Below are 13711 nucleotides of genomic sequence, written 5' to 3'. Positions count from 1 at the left end.
TGTCAGCTTTGAGGCTGGCAATTTAAGCAACTCCCATCTTGGATACAACTTTTGTTTTTTCAATAGGAAGAGGGCCATGTGACACATCAAACTTATTGGTAATGTCACAAGAAAAACAATGGTGTGCTTGCTTTCAATGTAACTTTATTCTTTCATGAGTTATTTACAAGTTTCTGACCACTTATAAAATGTGTTCAATGTGCTGCCCATTGTGTTGGATTGTCAATGCAACCCTCTTCTCCCACTCTTCACACACTGATAGCAACACCGCAGGAGAAATGCCAGCACAGCCATCCAGTATCCGTAGTTTCAGGTGCTGCACATCTCGTATCTTCACACCATGCACTAATGTGCCACAAACAGGACTTTAATATCACCAACCATTCCCATTTTATTACGGTGTATCCATATAAATGGCCCACCCTGTATATATGTGTGTATGTTTATATATATATATATATGGTATAAACCAGGATAAATTTTAAAATCTTACTTCTTACATACAAGTGTATCCATAAATCTGCTCCTTCATATTTGTGTGACCTGCTCCATATCACCACTGTTTCCCTCCCTCTCAGATCATCATCTGCTATTCGTCTTACCGTTCTGTCCTCATGCCTTATTACTATGGGGAACAGAGCTTTCAGTCACTCTGCTCCCCGGCTCTGGAACTCTCTTCCTCCAACCATAAGAAATATTGACTCCCTTTCCGTATTTAAGTCACAGCTCAAAACACATCTGTTTAAACTGGTTTATTCACTTTAGTGCTGATTTTATCTGTTGTCAAGCTCTGTTTTGTAATTTTAACTTATTTTTTGTATTTTATGACTACTGTTCCTTTTATTAATTTTGTTATTTCTAAGGTGACCTTGGGTTTCTGAAAGGCACCCTCAAATAAAATGCATTATTATTATTATTATTATTATTATTATTATTATTATTATTATTATTATTATTATTATTATTATTATATTAGTTAGCTAACTATGCAGTCAGAGCCTAGAATCTCCACTATTAACTAGTCAGTTACAAAGTGAGTTGTTTTATATGTGAACTGAATTATGGAGGTAATTTCTAGTACTTCTGAATCTGTTTTCCATTAGCCGGAATTAGCCTCCTATTAAATATGACAGATGCTGGCTATAGATCAGTCTTAAATCTAACAGAGTAACATGTGTTATAGCTACTAGCCATAGACTGTATATAAGACACTAGAGGTTCCACCCACAGGCGGAACCTCTAGTGTCTTTGACATTATCGACTAATAATCGATAAAACATTAATCATTGTTTAGGTTCAGTAAAGCACACAAGATTGTATGGGTTTGTACTGAAGTGGCTCTGCTAAGTTAAGCCCCAAAGGGAAAACCTCATTCAGTCAGTCACCAACAGCATAGCTTGAAGCCATTTCTTTCCTCACACTTTGATTTTATAGCAGTATTTAAAATTGTAATACTTCTGTTTATAAAGCTGGCAGTCAGTTTTGTAAAATATAAAAGGGTAGTTTAAAATGATCTAAGGTGTCAAAACCCAATATGCAGTTGCCAACAGTTTAGTTGGAGATTTGACTTGGAGGGTTTCTTTGGCTAATGGAAGCTAAGGTAGTCTTAAGTTTGTAGCGTCAAGCCTCTTGCAAAGACCATCCACCATACAGTACATCAAACATGGTCAGAGTTGGTTACTGAAGACGTGTAGTGAAGCCTTAAGCTGTGTTTTTCACACATCATGAATATGTGGTGTTTCTCACTGTAAAACCAAGGACACTGCACTGGACTTTTATCTTCCTGATGAGTTATATAGTTTACAAAATTAACTCAACATTTTATTCTTAAAACTAGTTGAGCCCATACCTAACAGCAAATGGCTTCTTCTGAGGTCATAGAGCAAAGGACTTCCGATCTACAGTACTGGTTTTCCAACCATTCTATATCTTCGATATCTTCCCCTGTTGGTCATTATAACAAATGCAACAAGTCCCTACCACAGCGGTTTAACCTTTTATACCTGGAAACTACATCCATTTTTTTTTCATTTACAGTCTAAAGCATAGACAAAAAGCAGATATAGTTGGTTTTAGCAGTAAAACACAACTTTTCCTTTGGGTAGAAATTCTCAATTTTATGGTTTTGGTTTTCAATTTGTAAGTATTATCTGAGTGTGTGCAGACAAGTCAGCATTTTCCATGCAAACTATGGGTAATGGCAGCAATCTTCTCGAGGGGACTTTTGGTGCTGCATCCTCTTCAAGACTAATTTCAACTAGCAACAGCCAGCAACCTCGAGCAACTACTCCCCCACAGGTTGGGGGATGTCCAATTTTCCCTGGCGCCCATAGGTTGCCAGGGGTTAGCTGAGCAGTCTCTAGGACTGTGTGATTAATATTAAGCTGGTTGATATGTTGCCATAATGGATGTACTCCATACTGGGGAGACATTACATTTTCTGATGGTCTTTGATCACATTCTCATTGTATCAGATGTCAAGGGCTTGGACCAGATAAAAGGAATTTAGTTGCTGTAGCTAATGTAAAATATGAACAGGTGGAACCGAGATTTAAGGTGAGACTTTAAAAAATAAAAAGGAATTGAAACTTTCAGTCAGTTGTGTTTTAGAGGCCAGTGGAAGATTTGGTGCCTCTTCTTCGTGCCAACAAAAAAAAAGCTGGGCAGACAGGCGAGACAGAGCTGAGTCACACAGTGCCTCACAAAAAATCAAGATGATAAGAAATAAAGGCATGTAAAACAGTCTTCATATCCCTGAAGTATTTTATTCTCAAGCCGTCCAGATATCCTGCTGTTTAGCTCAGAAGCTAAAATGGGTCAGTGTCTTATTCATAATAAATGATGAAGTTTTATTTTATTGTTAGTTAGAGAGACTACAGTAATCTCTGATCTACAAGACAGACTTTGTCTGACTTTGTTTATTATTTCCCGGCCCTCCAGGGAATTATTTTTAATCTATATGTAAACTCTGGTTTTTCATTAATTTATGGAAGGAAAAGGGGGGGGGACTAAGAAACGAATTTCACATAAGAAGTCTAGAGAACAAAGTTGGATCATTAGATCTTTAGGCTGTAAATATTCAGTATATTATACACTAAAACTAAAATAAAGCTCCACATAGTCCTTAATTTCATCCCTTTTACCTCTTTCAGTATCAAATAGGTTTATTTGTCTTATCAATCCTACCTTTAATTCAACATTTCCCCTCATACTTTATTTAACATTTTTTCATCTGAAAATGTTGATTCTGAGCCCATGTTGTTAAACAAAACAATCACTGTATTATATTCCAGCATAACTCGATTAAACTTTCATTTATAGCATCACTGACTGGTCTCAAATTGAAAAGACTTACGCTGAATCTTAATAGAGTGTTTCCAAGCACTGAGGACCTTTATCTATTTCTAAATTCCTTACTATTCTCACTTTAAGCTTCCCCCAGGGGGAAAAATTTCATAAAAAGCAATGCAGATGAATTATGGATTTGTGCTTTCTATAGAATCAAATAAAACACTTCATGTGCTACTTTAATAAAAACTTTTCAAAATTTAGACTTACTGATGAAAAAAGAGCAAAAATAAATAAAAATGTTGACAATGATAAACGAAGCAGGCCCCTGCATTTTAACAACGAAAAGGCTATTTGCCTTCTGAAATGATTCATTTGAGTATTTGTTCTGGTGTACCACAGTAAGAGTGGTTAGGTTTAAGTAAGGAAAAGGAGGTCAAATGACCTTTTTTATGTTCAAATGATAAAGCTCTCTTGTAGCTGTTGTGATGGCAGCAAAGGAGAAAGTCGAGTGACATTATTATAGAGCTACAAAGTGTGTGTAAAAAGGATCTTAGACTGTAATTCAGAAACATAAAGAGAGCCGGAGTTGGTGCTGCCACACACTCTCACTGCCAGTTTGCCCCAGTGGCCACTTGTCCAATTCAAAGCTGTCAAATCTTTCATAAACTGCAGCAGAACACAAGCGCTCTTTATGCAGAGATGCTCTTGTGGTTTGGTGTATATTGGATAAACAAAAAGGCCTCAGTTTAGGGCAAAATTTGACTCTGCTGCAGACTCAAAATATGAAATAAGCTACGGCACAAAGTTATGCACAGGTGCACTATGGCTGTGCAACTTTATTAAAGGGCTGAGGAATAAAAAAAAAAAAAAGTCACCCTCCTAGAGGAATATTGGATTTATACTCTCAGTGCAGTTGAATCTGCTGTCATGAATGAAAAGCTGAGTCAGCTTTAGTTCATGGTAGAAAATGCATCCTTTCTATATACTTCTATGTATGTTGTGTGAATGTGTATTGCACATTGCAAAGTGGTAAATTTGCACCCACAACTATTGTTTCAACTATTCCATTCCATATTGGGACGTTTCCGCCATGCTACCTTTAGTAGTATAGTAATACCTACATAGCAAAACCTTTGGAGGAGAAGTCTTAGACAGCATCACAGTACTGAGTTTACATTTAATAGATCAACAGATATTTTAAGATCTGCTGAATTTTCTATTCTTTGACTTAAGTGCAGCTTTTGCTACAGTAGAGCATAAAATTTTGATTGAGGGACTGCAGCACCAGGCTGGTATTTCTGGGACGACTCCACAGTGGTTAGAATTTGACCAATCAAAATAGTTTTACTTCCATTGCTGAGCTTTGTCTACTCTGCCCTAAATCATAGAGTCCCTCAGGATCTATACTGGGAGCTGTCCTTTTTTTTCTTATAAATGCTACTTCGTGTCCACATTATATAGAGATCCAACATTTCACTGCTATGCCGATGACACAGAGCTCTTTCTCCCAGTAAGCCGAAAGCCAGTGATTCGACTAACCTCTCCAAGCTTCTCGATTGTCTATTGGATATTAAGAAAAAGAGGAAAGTTTTTTTTAAAGTACACTCAAACAAAAGAGAAATTCTTATCATTGGTTCAAGTCCTCCCTTTCCTTTCATCACTTTTAATGTTTTTAAGTTTTTTTAAGTTTCTTGAAGACGTTTCACCTCTCACCTGAGAATCTTACATTGGTGTCAATTAGTGGAGAGTCCCAGATTTTAAGCCCTATGGCAGTGTCCCCAAGAGGGTCATGGACCCCCTATTGATCCTCTACCTAATCACACGAGCCAATGTTTGAAAATGGGTGCGGGTAACGGTCAGCCAAGGTTTCGGATGAACCCATTGTGACAAGATTACTTCGTCTAAATTCAGTAACTACACACACAGCCTATTAAGAAGCATGCACAGCATTGCAGAAACTATGGACTCTATTATATAATGATGCAAGTAGAAAGCAATGACATCACCCTTCAGGTTTAAGAAAGCATTTTTTTAATGGATTGCATATAAAGTGTTAACACATATTTCTTTTTTCTATATTCAGTGGTCTGTTTACACAGCTAACTGGAAAACAAACCTATATTTGAACACTGATTAAAGTGAGCTAATGAACATATTGTGGATAATGTAGTACCCGCAACACTAACAAGTGATGGCTCAAGTCTAATTTATGGTCACTGCATTAGATATATTGCACGCCAACTCTGAGGTCACCACAGGAGTAGAAGAAAATGAAATAGGAAGCACATAATACTGTATCTTTTATCTCATCTTTTTAAGCTGCATATTATAATCTGCATAATCTGAAAATCTCCTGTACACACTAATACACGTGTGTATTCAATCTGGTTGATGCAGGAGCAGCAGACAGAAGAGTGAGTATAAACTAGATGTAAAAGTCATATGGAAGCTGGCACATTTCCTGATTGTCACTATTATCTCAAAATCCTGCCTTAATAACTCAAAATTTCAAGTTATTTTTGAATTTCCAATGTTTTTCTTTGAAGTTTGAGTTAGCAAGTGGAAGTATTTAGATACCTAGATATGTTAAAATTTGTAAACGAGAGCCTCCTAGTCTGCCTCATTTTGTCACACCACTAGTTAACACCCGTCACTAAATCCTCCACCGTAAAATGCTTCTTTTTAAGGGTTAATCCACTTCACTGATTTGCCACTAATGCAATGATCAGAAGGAGTGAACTTGGCTTTACTGTGAAAATTAAATGACTGACCTAATGAGGGAAGATGACTGGAGATATTTTTAGTAACCTTCAGTTGTAGTTGACTTGAAGCTACTCGTCTTTTAAGCTCTTGCTGCTTGCTCACAGCATTAGACTGTTTCAGATGTTGAAGGCTGCAAATCAATCAGTGTGTTCCAGTGTTTCCCTCTTTGAAGTTTGCCAAATTAATCTTAAAAGCTCCTGACTCAGCTGCATGTTGCTGAACAGTGTACAAAGAACCTTTCTATCAACTACTACTTTGTTTCATTTTGAATAAAACATTATTTTTCCATGTAGGTTTTACATTTGCAACATTTTCCCAGAGCCTGAAAAAGCGGTTTTAAATTTGAAAATGCAATTTCATCACAAAGTAAATTTCCGTTTCTGAGATGGAACATTCTGCATGTGCGCACAATCCAAAGCAAGGCTTGTTTGTCATTACATATTTGCCATCTTTTTACTTCACATTTATTATTCAACATTTAATCATACTACACAGTGTTCTCCTTGTCAGTTGCTGCATTAGATTAGAAATTTGTACTTTCACAAAATGGTCCAAGAATAAAGTCCAAAAAGAAGATGGAGATTTTTGAGTGTTATAACATAACAAAATGAACAACAATTTACGTGTTAACCAATCCTACATTAGATTATTATAGTGTATTTGAATATGCTTTTAATGCTGTAGATATAGGTATGATCACACACGTATATTTTCGGCTTAAAAGAGGTGTGCGTGTGTGCATATGTGTAAGTGGTAAAATAATCTGCAGCCTGCACCTGCCAAAAAAATAAAAATAAATAAATAAAATAAAAATTGATGTGATGTGCCTCCTGGTGATTGCACATCCCAGCTGGACCTAATTAAGTAAAAGTGCACCTAACGACCTTTGGCAAGTACGCCAACCTGCAGTGCTTCACTGCACATCCTCAGGAAACAAATTTGCAACTTTCTGTTGAAGTGTGCAATTATATACTGTAGATTTATCATGGCAAAATATCACTATAGACAGAAACGTAAATATTACTTTAGTTTTCTAAGTAGAACACGGCCCACGGACAAAAAGCGTTCTGAGGCTCTCATCTTAAACTAGTCCTGCATGTTGAACTGAAACTCATTGCTGATTTCCCAGTTTATGTCTCTCAGTTATTTTGCATTCAGTGAGAAACAAAACAAATCCTTTGTCTTGTTTCTTATTGGATGAGTGAATTACTACTTTTGCACTGGTGTTGTGTGTTGTCTGTGGCTCACAGAAGGATTTTCCTCAACAGGAAATTGTCAAGTCCCCCAGAGTCCCTCTCCTGTTTAGTAACCGAATATTGTCGTTGAGCTTTGAGAAAATAAAGTACACAGTAAGCAGCTTATCTGATAAATTTCCTTCTTCTTTGGGTCCCATGATCCATTGCTGAAATAAGCTTAAAATCCTCCCATCGGCTTCACTAGATTAATTTTACACAAATACAAAAATAAAACAGAGTTTTTAACTCCCTGTCCAATTTTCATTGTGATTTGGGCAATGATTTATCTTGTATATACACATGCTTTTGCTTTTATTTGTATAAATGTGTACATTTATATTTTCCCCTTGCATCACATTGTGCTTTATGTCTATATATATATATATATATATATATATCATGGCATATATGTATGTATATGCACTGGAATAATATTGTGTATTAAATGCATGCCTGGTTTATTTCGCAATATATCACTTTTAGACCCATAGGAGGAAATAAACACAAATGTAGGGCAATTCATTTTTGCTATGTGCATATTTTGGAGGGAGGAAGGAAAAAAAATATTACTTGGTGGAGAACAGTATATGCAATATTTAAAAGTGGATGATTTTAGAATCATATTAGTAATATTTTAGTAGGTGTCCAATGCATTCAGATGAAGGAAAAGTTACATTGAGAACCAATATAAAGTCCAATAAATGTATGAGAGATGCACTGGTACATACTGCAAAAGAAATGTCCATCATATTTAAGTAACTTTCCTCATTGTTGAGCCGTAGACATATTAGACGCTTTCTCAAGTGGAGCTGTTCTACTTTTTCTAGATTTTGAGAATAAAAGTTAATTTTGTAGCTTTTTGCGATGTCACCATTTGCAAAAAGAAGCTAATTTTCCAAAATGCTTTTTTGACTGGTGTGCAATGATAGCAGAATATGTAATACAGTTTGGCTAGTGCCTATCCCAGTGGCCACGGGGTGCGAGGCAGGATACTTCCTGGACAGATTGTCAATGTGTTGAAGAGCTACCACACAGAGACAGACAACCGTTTAGACTTAGAATGACAATGTGGAGTCATGAGTTACACTAACTGTTCTGACTGTATGTCTTTGGTCTGTGGGAATAAGCCGGAGTGCAGACACAGGGAGAACATGCAAACTCACCCAGAAAAGCCCCAGTTATGGTGGTGGATTTGAACCTAAGACTTTATTGCTGTGAGGCAATGGTGCTAACCACTGCAACACCATGCTCCCTTAAATCTAACATATCATGCAGTAATGTATTACTACATTAGACTAATACACCACCTTACTGTGCAGGATTGTTTGTTGGCTTGGGAACAACAAACTTAATAAAAAGAAAAAAGCGTTCAGGTGAGGGGAAGAACTGAGGAGGGTGCAGCATGACCTAGGGTTGAAACTAAGGAAATGCAAGGACCTCCTACAGAAAGGAGCTGAAGGCTGAGCTCAAGCACAACATGAAGGATGTGTGCAGTGGAGGAAAATCACTGAGTTTAAGGTGACAGTCTACCAGTAGTCAACTTCGAGAGAGCAAATGAGCTTAACGGTTTCTTCAGCAGGTTTAGTTCACTTCCTCTGCTGCCTCCTCTACCTCACACCCTGGCCTCCACACATCCACTACCTTCAACACCTTCATCCTTCCATCCTGGTGAGCTCTGTCTATCACATCCTGATCTGTGAGTCACTCTGACGAGCACCTGATTCTGCAGTTACCGAATGAGTGATGTGCAAGAGGAGGCGTACAGAGCACCAGTGGATGATTTTATGGAGTGGTCTGGGAGGCAGAAATCATCTCCTTATGAATGTAATTAAGGCCAGAAAGATGGTGATTGACTTCAGAAGGAAAACGATGGCTACATGACCCATTAATGTGGCAAAGGAGTACAAGTACTTGGGCAAACCAAGCTTACACAGATGGGTCTTAAGCTTTTAAAAGTAAAAGTATCAACAATATCCACAGATCTTAAGTCCAGTGAAAGTGAGTTCCATAATGTAGACACAATGTCTCCTACAGTCCTTAGGCTCGATGGAGGTACCACCAACAAGCAGCAGACCAGTAGTTCTGTTAGTGTAAGTAAAAGGTAAATAAAATAGGGAAGGATCTGACTATTAGTAATCAATTTATAGTAATCACCAAACTTTTGACTTGAACTCTGAACTTTATGGGGATCCAGAGCAAAGACAACAAGCTGGGTGTCACTTGAGAGATTTTAGGATCTTGTGAATAAAAGCATGCACCATAATTTCCATTTCAGGTTGAAACACTATATATTTATGTCAGTCAGAGATCCACAGATTATAAAAACAAGATCTAACAAGAATCAGCAGGTTTATCAAAATTGAATGCCTGATCACATCTAACACCCAGACTCCTGACTGCTGGGAGACTGAAAGAAGTGATAGTTCAAAATTCCGACCACCATGGGGACAAATCATCAGGGGGATAAATGAGAATGTTTTTTTGTGTATTTAGTGACAATAATTCACTTCTTTATAACATTAATGTAGTCCTGAAAAACAGATTGGGCTACATTTGCATGAAATGTACAACAGGATATCATCTCTGGTATAAAATTGTCTTTATGGTTGGTCTAGGTGGAAGCAGATATAAACCAAAGAAGATGGGCCCCAGGACAGAACCCTGGGGCATGGCACAGGATAGAATGGGAGTATAGGACACAGACACAAAGATCCAATCCAGAGCTTTCGAGGTTAGCATAGAAAAGAAGAAAGGGATTTCCTAAACGATAATAAACACTGCATCTAGTTAAGTAGGTTAAATATTTACATACTATATATGATTTACATGTGATAAATAAATGCAGATGGCACACTTGCAGCAGAGCTTATATGCATGATTACTTTCTTATAAATAATAAATAGTAATTAGAATTTCCTGCCCTGATTATGGCTTGTTTATGACTGAATTTGTTTTTCGTGCATGCGATGGACGCACGTGGAAACCAAAGAGGAAAAAGCAAACCAGGATTCACCATTGTTCACTTCTGCACTTCATCAAATCTAATGAAAACCTGCAGGCCTGATAACATTGTACTGCTTCAGGGGAAATTATTCCACATCCTGCGTGAAAGCTACCTCTGCCTGGCTGTTAATATTCTCATATTTAGGCCTGCACAGACTGAGATGGTGGTTGGACCCCATGAGACCCCGCAGATGGGACAGCTTGTGCCATACTGTGTGCCGCCACATCCAGACGGTAAAATGTCACAAAAATGTCAGGGGAAACCCAGTTGGCTTCATAGCTGATACTCCTCAGTGATACACCATTGAACAACACCAAAGAAAAGGCCAAACTGCCCTACACTCAAGTACTGTCACAGACTGTATATTGGCACTGTTGCCATTAGTCAGGCATTGGTTCAATATCTTATTCTCCTGCTTTTCAGCTTGAGATTATAAAAAGCAGACTGGTGTATTTATTGGACAGATGTGTGGATTTATTGGGAACAACAAAGCCATAAGAACCAAACATTTAGTTATTAACTGTGACAGGGGCTCGCTCTTTCCAATCAGTCCACGGCTTTAAAGGGGTGTTAAATAATCTATGACCTTTATAGGACCAGTAGGAATTGCAACCAATTTGGCAGAACTTATCTCCTCCTCCAAGTCTCTGGCACAGAACCAACCTCGACCCCTCCTCTTCCCCTGAGCGACGGCGGCCTGCAACTGACAAAAGCTGTGTTCTCGGAAAAGGGTCAAATAAACTTTCTAATGAGAGCAAAAATCCAATGCAAATGTCTCCTTTGAAGAGGTAATCATGTCAGGATGAAAAATACTGGCAAACCTAGTTGTGTTTTTTATGCTTGCTACACGGAGTTTCTAAAAAGTACTGAATAAGCTAGATCCTAATTACAGCACAAGAAATTATGTATTTTACCTTTTTATCTTTACTCAGTTGTATATAGTATTTGTATTTGTATTCTATTTTTATCTTATTGTATATTTATTTTATTTTATTCTACTGTATATAGTATTTTATTTTATTCTATTCTGTACAGTTGTGTACTGTATTTATTCTTATTGTATTCTAATTTTTGCCTCATAACTTTTGCACTGTCCACTTCCTGCTGTGACAAAACAAATTTCCCACGTGTGGGACTAATAAAGGTTATCTTATCTTATCTTATCTTATCTTAAAAAAGAACATTTTCACTAGCAAACTCCAGTCAAAATGACAAAGTTTGAAATGGCACTGCTGATAACAACAAACAAAAACTTCTAATGTTTAATACATATTTTATTGCGTCTTTTTCCCTCCTGCAGATCGTTTTGGAGGTCTTCCACCAGCAACCACAATCTATTTTAATTTGTTCCAGCTCTTCCATTTCCTCTGGATCATTGCACTGATAGAAAACACTATGAATCAATTACACAGCCAAAACTCTGATTTTTGTTTGTTTGTTTATTTTGTGCATGCACACACGTTTCTGTTTACGTATACTAAAATAATACCTATCAGCCTATGATTATCATATAGCATGAATACAGTTGATAGCTAACTGTCACTATGACCAGACTAAACCATAAATCTTAACAAGAGGGAGTTTAAATAAAATAAATAATTTGTCTTAAGCCGCCTGCTTGTGTTTGTGCCAATCTACCCATCTCCTAATCGCAGACATGAAAACTTATTTTAAGAGGAAAACCTTCTATATAACCCCGATAAACACTTACATGGCTCATTTCATGCAGAAAAGTTGGAGCACTCATTGTACATCAGGGACATGAGACTCTGTGAGGCTTTATCCAGTTTTTCATATATATGATTTGTCCCCTTTTTCAAAGCACAAACACAATTTCAGCTCAGTAAAAATTATATTTTGGAAAAGTTTCATTGTAAATGTATTCAGAGACTCTGTAGTGCTGAGGTGTGCACAGGGAGGAACAGACTTCTGAAAATGCTGACACGAAGGTTCACGTCCATATTAGGACTTAACAGTCATTTCATGTCCTTCACTCATCCACTATATCCTGTGAATCTGCAAATAAGCAAGCAATCTCCTGCGTCCTCTGTATACCAGCAAGCCCATGCTCAATTTAGGTAAATAAACGGTGACTTTAATGTGCTGCTAAAATGCTCATCTGCACACAGACAGTTTCATAACCAAGTTTAAAATTAAAATTGTATGATGATAGAGCCATTACACAACCTATCATTGTTAACACACTGATAGACTGTATATAAAGGATGGTTATGGTCACATTAGATTACCCATTGTAGTCTAAAAAAGACTTGATGAGCATCTTGATGGTTTGGGAGCAGATTTGTCAATCACATTGTTAGCATACCCTGGTTTATCTCCCTTTTTGATTCTAACTGTGTACATTGTTCACAAATTGAACATTTTGTTTTATTTATTAAGAACTAAAAATAGCAAATAAGATTCTAAACATCATCACAAACACATCAATCCTATAGCGCTTATATTCATGTGATACCAAAACCAGCAATGTTATTGATACGTTCGATATTTGGATCCATCTGCGCACCTCTAACCACCCCTAACTTAACAATAACAATAACTAAAAAGAAGCCTTTAACCCCTCCAGTAGACATTAATCAGTCTGCTGAGGAAGTGTTACAGGATCATGAGTCTGCACAAACTCTATTTGGAGCACTTTTGTTTGGAGTTGGTATCTTCTCCCTGTGCTTGTGCAGGTTTTCCCTGTGAGCTCTGAGCTTCACTATGAAAAACATGCTACATTAGGTCCTGTCACTGTGCACTTGATTAAAACACTGACTTACAGCTGGATTATGTCCTCAGAAACTGTACAATGGCTGCCCACTGCTGCTAATATAATACGGTTAAATGCAGTAAATGAGTTTCCCCGCAGGGATCAACAAATGATACCTTACTCTTACACACCGTAACCTGATGATGATGCTGAATTAAAAGTTAAGAGAATATAATGGTAACTCTTAACAGTTGTCAACATTTTATGCTAAACCATAAATGCAATCCTCAGTGCAACGCTAGAGGAAAAAGCCAAGCAAGCATTCAGGTAATTAGGATTCCTCCTTTGGGTGCAGTCTCGCTCCCATCCATCCAATACCCATTCAGATACTTCATTCTGGACCGCAGCGGTGGACCGAGACATTGAGATTACCATCCTTAGAACTCAATCTGCCTCAGTGCTCTGAGCTAATAGTCTAGCCTTAAAAATTACTTTTTAAAACTAGAGAAATCTGTGAGATAGTGAAGGAAATAAAGCAGTTATAGGGGCATATTCACTTGCTTTTGTGTTAGTTTGAACTCCCTAACATTGCTGATTAAGTTGTCTTACAAATATTACATTATATTTAAACTACACTGAGGTAATTTCAACACTCTGGACATGAATATGTAACAATAATCCGTTGTAAACGTTCTCAGCCAGCTG

General features: G+C 37.3%; 1 long non-coding RNA gene across 1 annotated transcript in view; it reads left to right on the top strand.

Annotated features, from left to right (window-relative positions):
* LOC105940951 (uncharacterized) overlaps positions 1-11739 on the top strand; it is a 52832-nt gene extending 41093 nt beyond the window's left edge. The window contains exon 4 of the long non-coding RNA XR_001341613.2: positions 11594-11739. This is a non-coding gene — a long non-coding RNA (uncharacterized LOC105940951). The remainder of the gene's footprint in view (positions 1-11593) is intronic.
* Positions 11740-13711: the final 1972 nt, after the last annotated feature.

This window comes from Maylandia zebra, linkage group LG13 (genome assembly GCF_041146795.1).
Source record: "Maylandia zebra isolate NMK-2024a linkage group LG13, Mzebra_GT3a, whole genome shotgun sequence".
NCBI classification, from domain to species: Eukaryota; Metazoa; Chordata; class Actinopteri; order Cichliformes; family Cichlidae; genus Maylandia; species Maylandia zebra.
The sequence above is the reverse complement of the archived record's forward strand: the minus strand, read 5'-3'. Positions and strand labels throughout refer to the sequence as shown.